This window comes from Ailuropoda melanoleuca, chromosome 6 (genome assembly GCF_002007445.2).
Source record: "Ailuropoda melanoleuca isolate Jingjing chromosome 6, ASM200744v2, whole genome shotgun sequence".
Lineage (NCBI taxonomy): Eukaryota > Metazoa > Chordata > Mammalia > Carnivora > Ursidae > Ailuropoda > Ailuropoda melanoleuca.
In genome coordinates this window covers 12,492,449-12,506,427 of record NC_048223.1, presented here as the reverse complement: position 1 = coordinate 12,506,427, position 13,979 = coordinate 12,492,449, and the positions used below count along the sequence as shown (strand labels likewise).

The window sequence follows — 13,979 nt, the reverse complement described above, 5'->3', positions numbered from 1 at the left end:
GCCTAAGTGTTATTGAGGTCCCTTCATCACATGGCTCTGGGTGGCAGTGCCTTTGGAATTCTGATTTTCAGAATATTTCTTGTATCCTTCCTTGCTGTCATTCTGTTGGTGTAACTTCTGGCTTCTATCAGTGGGCCTCCCTCTTTGGTTTCTCCTTAAATCAGCTGCTCCTACTCAATATAGGATATGATTTCTTAAAGACCTTAAAATCTAGCTGGGGAGACAAAACTAACATGCCAGAAGCAGTTTATGAACATGTAGGCCCTTCCCGGAATGTATTGTTAGGGCAATAGGGTCTTCAAAGACGGTAACAACGAGAATGTATGAGATTTGCTTCTTCATGCAAGTGGGAATAAATACCAGTCTAGGGCCATAGGATAGTAGTATTTTCAAAAGGCTTTGAATCTACCCTGCTCCTGATAGTTTTGCTTTAATAATCCCAGAAAGGCAGTTGTCTTCCCACTTGTGTGTATGTCTTAGCACAACAGTTATTTCTTATTCATTTTATATGTCTAAAACGGGTTGGCAATAGGCTGTGCTCCACCTCACTCAGGGGCTCAGAGTGATAGATGCTCCGTGTTCCTACTGATAGATGCTCCGTGTTCCTACAACTGCCCCATTGCTCCACCTGGATTATGGCTTATGAACTCACCGAGGAAGGGAAAGAAGGAGATATTGCTTTTCATTGCCTTATTCCTACCTGTGACACACTTCCTTTCCATTCGCAGTCCAGTGATTCCAGCCCAAAAGCTAAGAAACATAGGGAAGCACATAGAATATACTTGGTGAGCACTGTTTCTACCACATGAATGATGTACCATACATGTCAACATGTATGAATTCAAACATAAAGCCAATTAACAAAACAAGTTGTAAAATGATATGAATTATTTAGAGATACGTACATTGTACAAAAAGTATGAAGAAATGCGTGGATACACCAAATAAAATGTCCAGAACAATGACTAATCCTCAGGGAAAGAAGAGAGGTGGAACTGAAGAAGGATGTACAAGGGACCTCAATAGTGTTAGTAATTTCATAATCTGGTGGTGGATCATAAGTATTTTTTTGTATTTTATGCCTTTTGTATATGTTTAATATAGTAAATTTTTAAAAAATTGAATGTTAGAGATGGCATAAATGTGGCCAGGTCAAAAAGTAAGTTAATGTTAATTTTAACATTCTCATTAATATCTTCATTTAAGTAGGAAAAAAGGTATATTGTGATCAGATGAATAATTTTTACATTGTATTTATTTTGTGGCTGTACTGTGCACATTTTTAGTTAGTGACAAGTACTTAAGTTTAAAACTATACATACTTAAGGTTATAAAATGATGATTTCGGTCTATAGATTCCCAAACATTCTCTGAGCATTTCTGTGAAATTTCTGTGAGTCTCCTCATTCATTGATTCACAGTTGGTAATATCTTTAGTTAACTTGGTCAATGCTGGGGGCAAGAAACTGGAAATTAGTTACAAAAATAAGAAAAAAAAATGCCTTCATGTACACTGGCAATATTGATGTGCTTAATATTTTATAAAGAAAATACCTATACAGCAATCTCAGAATAGTTATAAGATAAGAACTAGCTGTTCTTGTGAGCTAAGGTGTGCTCAGACCTTTAGAGGTTATTATCTCGCTATTTTCCCTCAATAACCTGTCTGCTCATTAAAAAAAAATGTTCACCTTTTCTGCAACCTATTCCAACATCTAACAACCATTTTAACCAGAAACTTACTGTAATACAGTTTGAATTTTATTTAACCCTCCTCCCCCGTAATCTTCTCTGAAAAGAGGGGGGAAATTCTTCTGAAGATGAGCTGCAGAAAGTAGAAAATGTGAACCTGAGGCCAAGAATAAGTCCTGTGTAACACCTCTCCTATGTCCCTGGCTGACAGCTCATGAGCATGTCCCCCCTCTAACCTTCCCAATCTAAGTACGCCCAACTAAAAATCCCACACTGGGCTCTATTGCTTTCCAATTTTTTGACAAGTATGGACTGAGATCAAAATCTTATTAAAAGATTTGCCCATAGAAAGGAGAACCCTCTTACACTGTTGGTGGGAATGCAAACTGGTATAGCCACTCCGGAAAACAGTATGGAGATTCCTCAAAAAGTTAAAAATAGAGCTACCCAGCAATTGCACTACCAGGTATTTATCCAAAGGATACAAAAATAGTGATTCAAAGAGGCACATGCACCCTAATGTTCACAGCAGCAATGTCCACTATAGCCAAAATATGGAAAGAGCCCAGATGTCCATTGACAGATGAATGGATAAAGAAGAAGCAGTATATACATGCAATGAATACTATTTGGCCATCAAAAAGAATGAAATCTTGCCATTTGCAGTGATGTGGATGGAACTAGAGGGAATTATGCTAAGTGAAATAAGTCAGAGAAAGACAAATACCATATGATTTCACTCATGGAATTTAAGAAATAAAACAGATGAACATAGGGGAAGGAAAGGAAGAATAAAATAAGATGAAAACAGGGAGGCAAACCATAAGAGACTCTTAACTCTAGGAAACAAACCGAGGGTTGCTGGAGGGGAGGCAGGTAGGGTAGGGTAACTGGGTCATGGGCATTAAGGAGGGCACTTGATGGAATGAGCACTGGGTATTATATGCAACTGATGAATCACTAAATTCTACTCCTGAAACTAATAATACAGTATATGTTAACTAAATTGAATTTAAACACAAAATTAAAAAAAAAAACTCTCCCATCACTCTTTTAAATAATTCCCATTATCATAGAATAGAGCAGTATTTGTTGTCCAGACATTTTTTTTGTCCAGAAATAAAATTCAAGCCTGTATTGGGAGAGATAATCAAATAGAAAATACTAGTATGGGGGCGCCTGGGTGGCACAGCGGTTAAGCATCTGCCTTCGGCTCAGGGCGTGATCCCGGCGTTCTGGGATCGAGCCCCACATCAGGCTCCTCCGCTGGGAGCCTGCTTCTTCCTCTCCCACTTCCCCTGCTTCTGTTCCCTCTCTCGCTGGCTGTCTCTGTCTCTGTCAAATAAATAAATAAAATCTTAAAAAAAAAAAAAGAAAATACTAGTATGATATTGAGAAATTGATATCTAGATACTGGTCTAGATCAGGAGTCAACAACCTGTTGCCCAAGGATTAAATCTGACCTGTGACCTATGTTTGTAAATAGTTTTATTAGAACACAGCCACACCCATTTGTTTACGTATGATCTGACTGCTTTTGTCCTCCACCTACTAAGTTGAGAAGTTAGAGAACTTAAAGCCTGAAATATCTACTATCTGGCCATTTATAGGAAAAGTTTGCTGACTCCTTGGCTAGATATTATTTAATGGTAGATCAGCAAAAGATTTTTGATGAGATTCAGTGTGATATTTTGTTAAAGGCACAAGAAATCTTGGAAACATCATTAGTCAATAGCAAAAACTACCGGTGATTGTCAACAGTCAAATAATATGCCAATAGAAATAGCAAAATAAATAAGCACAGTGTTTGGATATTCTTCCTCATGAGTTCTGATCATGGGTTTTGATCTACATAGCTTTTCTTCCCTACTCCCCCACCCCCACCCACTCATGAGCATCTCTGACTTTCCCACCTGAAACAGTTTCCTTTTCATCTCTTTCTCTCTGTCAAGTTATTGATATCATTGACTAGCGAATGAACGTTTAGTACATGCTTTCTTCACAAAGCCTCTAGGTGACAGCAAACAACCCTGTAGGTTCTAGAATAGCTGAGGTGTGAAGATGGGCCTGAAAATGAGTTGAATAAGAAGACAACAGCCTGTGGAGGAGGGAAAGGGGGATGTGTCAGAGTTCTCAGAGGGATTCATTATTTTGGATGAATGAATGAGTGAGTGAATGAATGAAAACAGTTGACATAGGAGATGATACAATTTTTAAAAAACACTTAGAAACTATACTGCTTTGGTAATTCACATTATGAATAATATCTTAATTCTATGTTTTATTACCACCAGCAGATGTTATTACAGTCATTTTTGGTCTGTTTTTAGCCAAATGGAGCAATAGCCTGTTAGCTGTTATTCACAAGTTAAAATAATAAAACCTAGCCTCCCTTGAAAATTATCTCTCCTTAATTTTGGTAAAAAAAAAAAAAAAAACCAAAACCCCAGGAAAAATCTTCTATTATTGTTTGCCTCAATTGAAAGAATGGAGGAAATGAGGCAGGATTCTTTAATGAAAGAAGAATTTAAGGTAAATAAAGGGGAAGGTTTTTTTTTTTTAAAAGCTCTACTATAATATTTAAGTCTAGTGAAACCTTAAAAATTTCAACTAATTGTGGGGAAAACCCATGTGAATTACAAAAAGTACAAATTAAAATTTCAATGTTTTTAAGAAATAGCTTTAATAATTTCAAGAGTAAAGAGTAAAACTACCATCAAAGTATTGCAAGTGTGAACTTTAGCTAGACTATTAAAGAAGTAGAGATCATTTATAGTTGTTAAAAAATTATTAAAGAAGACAATTTAGGTGATACAAACTTTATTTAACACTTCATGAAGTGGACAGTCCCCTTTCAGAGAACTGCAAAATGGGGCATAAGGCAAAAAGCTTTTATAAGCTAAAGACTAAAAAACAAAGAAGAGCCCAATAGAAAACATCTGATTGGCTGAGGCCACATAGTCAGCTTTGTCTGGCATGAAAGGGCCCAGAGTTGGATTGGCATTGGAGAATTGACTATGTGAATATACTGTGTTTCTGGTCAAGCAAAGCATTTACAGGGACACAGTTAACATATAAAGTTTTGCTTAGCTGGGTGGCACCCCTGACAGGAACAGCTCTATCTTGGGCCTAAACATTTATTTTCACAGTCCCCTGTTTGATCATTCTCTTGACCATTCTGGAGGTTTGATCAAAAATATCAGTCTTTCAGTTACCATTACCTTTTCAGGTCTCAGTGTAGTTTTCACAAGAGATAGTGCCGGGCTCCTATTTCTAGGAGCTGGTGTTGTTCTTCTGTTCTCTTTTATCGTTCCAGTCTGAGAGAGACCATCTGTCAGCCAGTCAGTGGCTCTCCACATGCATTTAAACTTTTGAGAGAATGTAGTATATTAGGGAGAAAATTATTATAATATTTGGGGCACCTGGGTGGCTCAGTCAGTTAAGCATCTGCCTTCAGCTCAGGTCATGATGCCAGGGTCCTGGGATAGAGCCCGACCCATGTTGGACTCCGCCCTGTGGGGAGTCTACTTCTCTTTGCCCCTCTCCCTCTGCCCTTCTCCCCACTCGTATTCTCTCTCTCTCAAATAATAAAATCTTTTAAAAATCTTTAAATACATATATATAATATTCATATAAATAACATGAATATAATATAATAACAATAATTGGCAACAAAACAATCCCATGGTTTGGACAGTGCAGATGAGCCGGGCTATACCCATGACCCAAACCAGCTAGAATCAAGTAAGTCAAGAAATGATCCCCAAAGGGTAGATATTTCTTTAAGCCAGTTGGCATGTTTATGTATTTTGTGTAACTGTGTCTCCACTTTCCCAGAAATGTTTATCCAGTGAGCTTGTTTCAGAAGAACTGAGGCATTGGAAATCAGGGAAAAATCTGTAGCGGGCAGAAAGAACTACAGGATTATCAGCATCTTCGAAAATTCAATAGGCAGTTAGAGGTTGGATTACCTGCCTTAGTAGTGGCCTGAAATAGGTGAACAATGACATCATCTTTTCAGGTTCGGAAGAGGAAAAAGTTGGACAAAAGAATCATAAATACCTTCATGGTATAAGAATTAGGAAAAAGGTGGTCGGAGAGGGAAGGAAGAAATATTCTTAATGTGATGTTTTGGGAGGAAGCAGTCTGCCTCCGTGTCAGCTACTTTTTCCTAGTCAATTGGATTTTGAGGTCTCTGGCATTTGCACAGGACCAGATGTTGGGTGGAGCCTTCTTCAGTTGTGAAACAGGCACCCAAGGTTTGATACCTTGTAATTTGGCAGCATTGTTGGTGGTTAAGAGTACTTGGTAGTGTCCTTTCCATGAATGCTTTCCATGAATGCTCTAATGCTTTTGTAAAGCATTAGAGTAAAACAATAACTATCCATAAATGACAAAAGACTTAAAAATGCCCGTGGTTAAAGATCTGACAAGGATTCACTATATTAGAATTGACGAGGAAATTCGGTTATTTCTGTGATATATAACATTTTAAGATAATTTCATAAAATTTCTAGAACACTTATATTAATAGCCTGCATCCATACAGATACAACCTAAGAAGGTTTATTACATATTTGACAATGTTTCCTATGTGATTTTACATACCAAATAAACCCAATTAGTTTAACATCTCTTTTTTACAAGACGAGAGACAAATCCTTTGAGATTTTCCTGGGAATCTGGCAAGTCTTAAAGTCACTTTGAGGTAAAAAAGACTCCATTTAGAATTTGATTTGGGGAAGTTATCAAAATGTTAGACGGTCTGAACGTTAGAATAAATGGGATCACAGGTCATTATGAAATAATACTTGTCTATTTAACCAAACTGACAATAGAAGATTTTAAAGGTAAATACATAAGGTTACGTGGTTGTGAACAAAACTTAGCCCTTTTAATATTGAGAAGACTGGGTTTTCTTAAGTAATCAAAGACCTGATAAAGACAATGTGAAACATAGTAAATTACTTTGGTAAGAAAAAAAAGTCTTTGCTGACCAGGCAGATTACTCAAAAGGGGAAGAAAAGCCTTTATTTACATTTTTTTAAATTAAGAGCAGACCAATAACTTAAGAAAACACTTTGTCCTTTTAACAGAGAGAAAACCAAATTCTAGTTTTGCATCAGTGCATCAAAGATATTAGAACTTTTTTTAACTCATTTTTTTAACTTAAATAAATCCATTCCAATCTTAGCTAGCTTGACCATACATAAAGTTCCTTTCTCAGGATTCCTTTTCCGTACACTTTCTACAACTCTTTTATATCCATTCAGATTTTGTCCTAATTTTTTTTTCTTATTCTGAAACAATTTTCTTTTGAACAAAATTTCTTTTTTCCTTTGCCAAAAAAGCAAAAACAACAAAACCTCATGTCCTTCATACCCTAACACATTCTACTCTCCTTACCAATTTTTAATATACAGTTTTCTTTTACCTGTATTATTTCAGTAATTTTAATTATGTATATTAATTAAAATCCTAACTCTTAGAACCTTTAATTCCTAATGAAAACTAAGAAATAAGCAGTAGTAGACTGTGGACTAGCAAATTTATAAACACACTTCATAATTTCTAGAAGTATATTCTTCCTCATAATAAATTTTTCAATGTGACACAACGTGTTTACTAATAGACCCAACTATTTTAGTTACTCTGTAAAAGGAAGCCAAAAGTAGATAAACCTGTGTTCAGTAAATAATGTTTCAATAATTTATCTTACTTGGAAATGATCTGGATTTTCAGTAAATATCTATAATTTAACTTAATTCAGTATAATTTTAAGGTTTCAAGTTACCAAAAAGATTTTGGAAAGTAAGTAGACATAGACATACTGTAAAGCATAATTATTATTGAAAAGTCCATTTATAAACTTTCACTTACATCTATTTAATTTACTTGTTCTTAACAATTACGAAACTTTCATGAGGCATTAAACAGCCATCATCTTAAATTATCTTTGTTGTTGACAGATTTTGCAACAGAGATAGCATGAGCTCTTTTGACTTTTAGTAGTAAACCTAGGAAGAATAAAAGTTGTATGTCTGCATTATATTTAATATTGGCAGTTGTAAAGACATGCCTGTTTTAGTTAAACGAACAAACTTAAACTGGTTTTCCCCCCAGAGATCATCCTAGATCATGTGAACTTGAAAAACATTTGGGTTAGTTTCTGTATTTCTGAATATTTTCTTGATTCATATAAACACTTAAGTTTTTTTTTTAAACCAATAGAGCTTCTTTACAAATTAATTTTGGCAATACTATCTGGAGGTAGAAAAATATCAGCCATCTATAACATATAACCATAGACATACATAAACATACAGATAGACACAAATAAGGATCTTACAGGTTTTGTTCTAAAAATTTAGCCATGAGACAGGTATGATAATGCAAAACTCACTAGTCTTTTAAAAGAACAGTTGGGTCTAATTGTGTTTCTGGCACAAGGGATAAATTTTAAGGTTACCTGCACAGATGCCTAATATTTGTGGAGAAGACTTTGAATATTTTTCATTCACTGAATTTCCAAATAGCCTTTCCTTTTCCCCCCCCTCCTTCTGATAGGAATTATCTTGGTTCCTAGAGAAGACCAGATAGAACAACTACATCTCAAAGGTACAGAAAAAGAATGCAAGTTTCTCCAAAAAGGACTTCTGTTTCCTAAGGCCAGAATTTTTACAATATGTACAAGCCTTTTGAGATGAATAGGGGAGCTTTGAGGTTTGGTGAAAAGCATAGTGGGCTTTTTCTGTTCTTGTAAAGGTTCCATTTGTAGGACAGTTGCTTTTAATTCCTCAAAGAATTGAGTTGTAACCTGAATGATACTAAGGTATTGGCATACCCATCCAACTACATTATCTTCGGTTTGCTATTTTGTGTCAGGGAGAGATCTTCAATTAAGCTAGAAATCAAAAGATTTCTGTGTCTAGATTTAGAGCTCTTTGTCTTTGGAATGTTTTCCTTTCCCTTTAGGTATGTAGTTTTCATTTAGCCTGGGGAGAAGGTCTAAAGAAAAAGTTCTATCAGGCTCTGAATATCAGCTTCCAATTTGACCAACTTCTGACCATAGATCTTGTCAGGTTTCAGCTGAGACAAACCGTAAATATTCCTGGCAGTACTGAACAACCCCTCAGATGCAAGAGGTATCCCCAAGAGGGTACAAAAGTTACTACCCTCCCAAGATCCAGAGCCACTCCCAAAGATAGCCAAAAGAAAGACAGACAGTTCCCCCCCTCCCCAGGAGCTTGGCAGCAGCTGGTAGAACTCTAACCACAAATGAAGTGCAACCCATATTTTTTCCAGCCATTTATTGGGCTTCTGGTCGATAATTGACCTGCCTGCATGCGCAACAACAGACAACCTGTGTGTGCAAGACAGGCAGAAAGCTAAGCCAATTTCTGAAGACAAATAAGGAGAGAAAGGATCAACAACCAATGGGTACCCCAAAACGAAATTCATAAGAGTATGCATTTAGAAAGGAGAGGACAAGTGTCTGCCTTCAGCTTGGGTCATGATCCCAGGCTCCCGGGATCGAGTCCGCATTGGGCTCCTTGCTCAGCGGAGAGCCTGTTTCTCCATCTGCCTGCCACTCCCCCTGCTTGTGAGCTCTCTCTCTCTGTCCCTCTCTCTCTGACAAATAAATAAAATCTAAAAAAGGAGGGAAGGAAGGGAGGGAGGGAGGAAGGGGGGAAGAGAGAAGGAGGAAGGAAGAAACAGAGAAAGTAGGGAAGGAGGGAGGAGTAGAGTAAAATTTTACCTTCCTTTCTCAACTGAACACTACAGAGATCCAGAACTGACTGTGGTAAGTGTTCTCACCCTGGCTTCTGCCAGTTTTCCTAAGATCTTTCTTATCTGCAGGCTCAGGAGAAAATGGGGTTTAAAGTAGATTATAGTCCTAGTATCTACCAGAATTGGGCAAGGTTTTTCTTTAATTTTAGTTTCCCCTTAGAATGCTTAAGGAAATAACTGGTAGCAGTCTACTAGAGGATCCCTCAGAATCCCATTAATTCTGGGAGGGTCCCATATGGGGATTCTCCTTCAGCAGCAGATATGGAAGCATTTGACTTGGTGTGGGAAATTTGACAAGATCTCTGAGGACAATCTTTTGTCCCATCCCCATTGATTGCAAATGAGACACCAGTTTCTAGGCTAGTGTTTTTATGATGGATCCCTATGATGATATATAATGGGGGAGGCCCAGCTATTTTAGTCTCTGGCCTTGGAGCTGTTGCAGTTTTAAGGCCACAAACTTGGTGGACTTTTGTTTACGCTCTTATATTCTCTTCAGAGTGGAAAAAAAGTCCAGACAGAGGATTACTAGAAAGAGTATTCAAATAAAGAAGGATAGAGGGGAGCAGTAGGAGTTGCTTCAGTCTTATAGTCATTTGTTTTGGGTACTTCTTGTGTCTTTAATTTTTCATTAGTCTTTTGCAATGAATCTTTCAATGGAGCTATTTTGGAATTTTGAAGTCTTTTTGGAGGCTCCTACATGCCTATTAAAATAGGCATCCTGTTCTGTTTGATTTGAGAACCCTTGCTTTTAAGTGAACTCCTTAAATGAATGATCTTGTCTAATTGGAATGTTTTCCATATGGCCATTGTAATTCTAGATTGTCTTTATAAGATGTTGCCATTTTTGTAGATACCTATAGCTTCTGGGACCACAGTTCTTAGACATAAAATAGACAGGTGTGTTGAAAGGTTCCATGCTTAATTCTTTGAAACAAGGATCCCATTTTTTTAGCTAATCCTGGACCTCATGGCGCCAAATTAATACCTAACAGGGATGTGCTGCTCAGTTGGGTACTTTGTGGTATTTTACAGTGTACCTTGTTGCACAGTTTTCTTGAGGTTGGCAGGTGACTTAGTGTCAATCTAACCCGTTCCATCACCAACTTATCCTACCTCAAGAGTCTTAGAGTTAGGTGATGAGTGCTCTAACAGATTTTAAGTGCTTGACCCGTGCCCACCAAATTTGTGGCTTTGGTTTCTAAGATTCCCATTAGCAGTAGATTTAGTATTCCCTTCACCAGAAGATTACTTTATCGTGGTGGACACTGATGACTTTTAATAGTCTGTCTTGTGCCTACTTAGATTTTTATTTTGATAGTCAAAACAGTTCAAATTTCTTCTCTTAATTTATTTTCCCAAGTCCCCCAGCAGTTTATACTGTGAAATTGCCTCAAGACCTTGTGAGTCCCCTAACAGCTGCCACCCATTGTGGACTCCTAATATAACTATCCCAGAACCCTCCTGGAAATTTCAGTCCCCGAACCTTTCCAGGAACAATATATACATATATACTTTTTAAATAAAGTTTGTTTGGACCAGAGAGCTGCCCACATGGGGAATGGAGCTCAAATATGAGAGTGACTTATTCCAGCTGTCAGTAGCAATGAGAGGAACAGTGAACTCAAAGGGTTCAGTGGATGCCTTGCCTGTACGACTTGTCCCATAGGCAGTTAGCAGTCAGCCTTGGATCTCATCCCTTGTCACCAAAAACTGTTAAAAATGATTAAAGAAGACAATTTAAGTGATACAAACAAACTTTAACCCTTTATGAAGTGGACAGTCTCCTTTTGGAGAACTGCAAAATGGGGCATAAGGCAAAAAGCTGCTTTTGTAGAATAAAAAGTAAAGAACAAGAAAGAGGCAAATAGAAAACATATGAGTGGTTGGGGCCACATAGTCAACCTTGTCTGGGGTGAGAAGGCCCAGAGTTGGCTTGGCATTGAAGAATTGGCTGCATGAATGTACTGCATTTCTCGTCAAGCAGAACTTTTGTAGAGACATGGTATCTAAGTTTCAGTTTGCTTGACATGGCACTCAGGCAGGAGTGGCTCTTGGGCCAGAAATTTATTTCAGCATGGTTAATACATAATTGGTATGCGAAATAGAGGTTGTCAAAATGCTTTAAATGCATAAAATAGTTTCAAAATAGTATAAACATGTACAGAACACGAGGAGATAAAAATAAATTAGACTTGACAAATGGCAAGCCTTTGTGGAGCCTACAGTCTAATAGGAGAGGTGAGCTATTTACTGTAATGCAAAGTAGAAAGAATAGATTCCCTAAGAGAGAGACAGAAGTCCTACAGGAACTCAGAGGAGGGAGAGAGAACATCCCAGCTTGTGGAATTCAAGGAATTTTCTCTAGAAGAGATAGCATTTGGATATGGATACTCTTATTTAACTAATTTACTTAAGGTACTAGCTCTTGGTGTTATCACAGTATCAGTGATACTAAGATTAAAGGTTTATTCCGCAGTGGCTTGGACCAATTCTGTTCCATTCCATTCTGTTCCATTCTATTCCATTACATTTCAAGACATCAAAATGTACCTTAATCCTATCCATCTATCTTAACATAGATAAGCATTTGGTCTCATGGCAATCCAGTAAGGGAGACTAGATGGCTGTATCATGAAGCTGTTATTTCTCTCACACCTAAGCTCTGTGGTAGCCTAATCTTGATGATCAAGGATGACCAAAATTGGTTTATCAGACCTTTCCTTCCTAGAGAGTATGAAGGGAAACATCAGGTTGCTCTGGTTATATTATTGTGAATTCTAAGTTAGTAGAATCCACTCTAACCTGTTTCCCATCAGCTTTCGGGGGTCTTAAAGTCAGAATTTAAGCAGATAATCTATCTGACAACTTAATTCATACCTTGCCTTTTTTTTTTTTTCCCACTTCAGGCTCCAAAAATTTGATCTCCAGCTCCCAAATGTACACCTAATAATACTTAAATATTAAAATAAGGATTTTGGGGGAGATTTGTGAATCCCTCTCAGGTTTCTGTGTTTGAGCCGCTAGCTTCTGTTGGCCTTTATTTAGCAAATACTAGCACTAAATAACTATTTGTTGAATGAATAAATGAATAAGTGAATGAATAATCAAATGATGGGATTATTGCTTGCCTGCTTTGCCTCCTTCTCAAATGGAAACTGCCCTCTTGCCTGAGCACTGGCTAGCTCTTTCTCTGTCCTTTGATTCTCAAGGATGGATGCAAGAGGACCTGGGGTCAGGGTGCCCTTCTAGGACATGAGGGTGGTGCCTCAGCAAGGCTCAGTATCTCATTCAGCCTCTGGCCTCTTAATTTCTCTAGCTTTTAACACCTAAATGTCTGTGGTGTTCTTGGGAAGGTCCTGTCACCTTTCCTGGCAAGAAGAGAGAACCCCATTAAGAGTATAGATCATTTCCCTTTATTGCAGGATGGAAATCTCTTGATTATAGACTATAGGCGCTTTGAGGAGAGGGTGCTCTCTTGTTCACCATTGCATCCCCAGGCCCTATTGTAGAACCTCCACATACTGTTTAAATTCTGAAAACTTGTCCTTTCTCTTTAAGGAATACCTATACATCTCATTGTTTCATTGTCCTTTTCCCATTCTTAAAGTTCCATCTTCATCCCCATGAATTTAGGTTGGAAAAGAATTTTTCTGGCCATTTAGTTTTTAAGTACAACTAGGTTTGTTTGTTTGTTATTTGTTGTTGTTGTTTTGGGATGCCCAAGAGGGTCAGAGAAATCTTTCAGGGTAGGCAGGATTTATGCTGTTACTAGAACTCTTCTTTCTTCTGACCCAGATAAGGAATTTGTGTCTGAGATATCATTCCAGGGGGGAATAAAGTGTCTTCCTAGGTTAATGATCTAACATTATGGTTTTCTCAAAGTTTAGATATTATATTATATAATTTTGTATATATATTTAAATGCATAATTATGAAAATAATTTAAAATTAGCAGAGTTNATATTATATTATATAATTTTGTATATATATTTAAATGCATAATTATGAAAATAATTTAAAATTATAGCAGAGCTTGGGAGTTAAGATGGCGGAGGAGTAGGGGACCCCTTTTTCAGCCGGTCCCGAGTTGAGCTGGATAGGTACCAGACCAGCAGGAACATCNCCAGCAGGAATATCCACAGAATCAGCCTGAGACGCAGGAAGATACATCTGGATCTCTACAAATGAACATCTCCAGCGCTGAGTATCAAGGTACGAAGTGGGGAGCCGTGAAACCACGCACAGATATTGGAAGATAAACAGAAGGGGGAGGGAGCCGCTGTGTCAGGGCGCCGGGAAGCGGTAGCCACCTGCACGGGAGAGCGGACGGACCTTGGACCCGCACGCTTGAGACAGCAGACTGAGAACGGGAGCTCCGGGAGCGCGCGCGCACGGGGCAGCTGGCGGCTGGCGGGCCACCTGCACGGGGGAGCAGGCGGACTCGCGGACGGCACCCGCGAGACAGCAGACTGAGAACGGGAGCTCCGGGAGTG

At 38.0% G+C, this 13,979-nt stretch overlaps 1 protein-coding gene across 4 annotated transcripts in view; it reads left to right on the top strand.

The window, feature by feature from the left end:
* PPP2R3A (protein phosphatase 2 regulatory subunit B''alpha) overlaps positions 1–13,979 on the top strand; it is a 227,112-nt gene that overhangs the window by 49,815 nt on the left and 163,318 nt on the right. The window lies entirely within an intron of this gene.